This window comes from Engraulis encrasicolus, chromosome 18 (assembly GCF_034702125.1).
Source record: "Engraulis encrasicolus isolate BLACKSEA-1 chromosome 18, IST_EnEncr_1.0, whole genome shotgun sequence".
In the NCBI taxonomy this organism is placed as follows: Eukaryota; Metazoa; Chordata; class Actinopteri; order Clupeiformes; family Engraulidae; genus Engraulis; species Engraulis encrasicolus.
The window spans coordinates 25,528,484-25,530,983 of record NC_085874.1 but is presented as its reverse complement, the minus strand read 5'-3'; positions in this window follow the sequence as shown (position 1 = coordinate 25,530,983).

Sequence of the window (2,500 nt, the reverse complement as noted above, 5' to 3'; positions counted from 1 at the left end):
AGCACCCTCATCCAATGCATGCAATGTAATGAGGGCCCAGACCTGGTGCCCCTCCTCTCCGTGGGCCCAGGACAACCGACCCCTTTGCTCCAACCCCCCACCCCCACGCTGGCTTGCCTGGAGACACACATATATACTACCTTTATATCCAGTACAGTACATCCGTGGATGTAGTGGTATTGACGAGGGTTTTGCTGCAGTTCTCTCGGTCGGTGGGTGGGTGTGTGGTGTTAGATGATGAATGTCCTCCAGGCGAGGGGGAGTGGAGGAGAAGCGGATCTAGGAAGAGATAGGAGAAGGAAGGGGGAGGAGAGGAGCGGGGGAATGGGGAGAGGAGAGGAGAGGAGAGGAGAGGAGAAGCGGATCTAGGAAGAGATAGGAGAAGGAAGGGGGAGGAGAGGAGAGGGGGAATGGGGAGGGGAGAGGAGAGGAGAGGAGAAGCGGATCTAGGAAGAGATAGGAGGGGGAGGGGGATGTTGTGGATTGAGGTGGTGTGTTTGTGGGGGATGCAGTTGGATAGAGTGAGAGGGTGAGATGGGAGAGATTGACATGGATGGGGGGGTGGGGGTGCTTTCAGAGGTAGACCAGTGCGTGTGTGTGTGTGTGTGGGGGGGGGGTTGGGGGGTGTATTTAGGTGGTGTGTTTGGTGGTGTGAGATGGCGCGGTGGATGCAGTTGAATGGAGGGAGGCCGGTGAGGGTGGGGGGTGTGTAGGGAGTTTGAGGTGGGCGGTGTGGTGTAGGGTGGTGTGAGAGGCTGGTATACATATTAGGGATGCACCGATACCGATACTGGTATCGGTATCGGCACCCGATACTGCTCATTATACTCGTACTCGTACTCGTCAAGCACTTACCGATACCAGGAACGATACTGCTATTACACAAAACAATGCAAAATCTTGTCACGTTCTGTGGACTTGAAAGCAGCATGAAAAAAAGACATAAATTTACTAACATTTAAATCTACATGGAAATGGACAATAAAAATATCACAGGTGGAAAAAAACAAGGCCACGCATTTATTTTCATTGTATTTTGGTGGTAAAAGGTATCGGTACTCGGTATCGGCAAATACACACATTAATGTACTCGTACTTGTATCGGTTTTCAAAGTGGTATCGGTGCATCCCTAATACGTACGTGTTGTGGTTGCATGGGGCAGCCGTGATGTAAGAGAGTTGGACTGTAAGATCACAGGGTTGCAGGTACGAATCCCACCCTTCACTCCCTATCTCACTCCATGGCGGATGTGCCCTTGACCAAGTCACCTATCCATCCTCACACTGCTCCAGACAACTGTAACTGGTACCTCATAAACAACTAAAAGTCGCTTTGAATAAAAGCCTCGGCTAAGTCCAATGTAATGTAATGTAATGAATGGAGGGTAGCTCTTCACAATGACCTACCGCTGTAAATGGTTTGTTGTGCATCTATAATACTATAATCATTGATTATAGCATTAAAACAATTGTATAATACATCCTAAATGTTGATGACAATAATGCATTACTAAATATTTCTAAATATTACTAAATGTTTATTCATGCTACTATAATTCTACTGAAAACATATTATTAAATCAATTGTAAAACATTTACTTGGCAGTTTTTGAAAGTATTTTTAGTTAAATATTTAGTAATGTATAATTGTCATCAACAAATGTTTATGTAGTAAGTGTTATACAATTGATTTATTAATGCTTGTAATAGTATTATAGATGCACAACAAACCATTAGTTAACTATGTATAGCGGAAGATTATTGTGAAGTGTTACCCGAATGGAGTGTTAGGCGGATGGGAGGAGTGAGGTGGGTGGGTGCGGGGAGTCAGAGGTGGGTGGTGTTGTGTCGTGGTGGGGTCATGACATTGTGGCTGTCCAGCTGTAATCCGAACGCATCAATTCTCCATTGATCCTCGTCATGGCTCCCAGTCTAGCTGTAGCACCATCCTTGGATTGGATTGCTCACACACACGCACACAGACACAGACACAGACACACACACACACAGACACACACACACACACACACACACACACACACACACACACACACACACACACACACACACACACACACACACACATTGAGTGACCTGGCAGAGGGTATAGGTGCAGATGTGCCCGTATGCTGACCTTTGGCTAGATAATCCTACAGTCTACCGATCTAGCCAGGTCACCTGACCCCCTCCACCACCATATGCGAAGTGGACACAATAACACCGTAACCTTTAGGTGACAGTTGCCTTTTCCCAACCCATCAGGGAAGCCGACAGGGGGGGGGGGGGGGGGCAGGGGGGATTGGAGGGTAGACAAACAGGCCACTTGTCACAGGGCCCAGGGAGAGAGACAGACAGAACTGGGCACTCATTACATTGTATATTGAATGGGGGGCGGGGGGAGAGGGGCCTTCTTCGATGACTTTGTCCTAGACCAAGCCATGGTGGTGAATGGTGGTTTCTAGCTGATGACCCTGCAGCTGACCCATAGGCACCGGAGGAG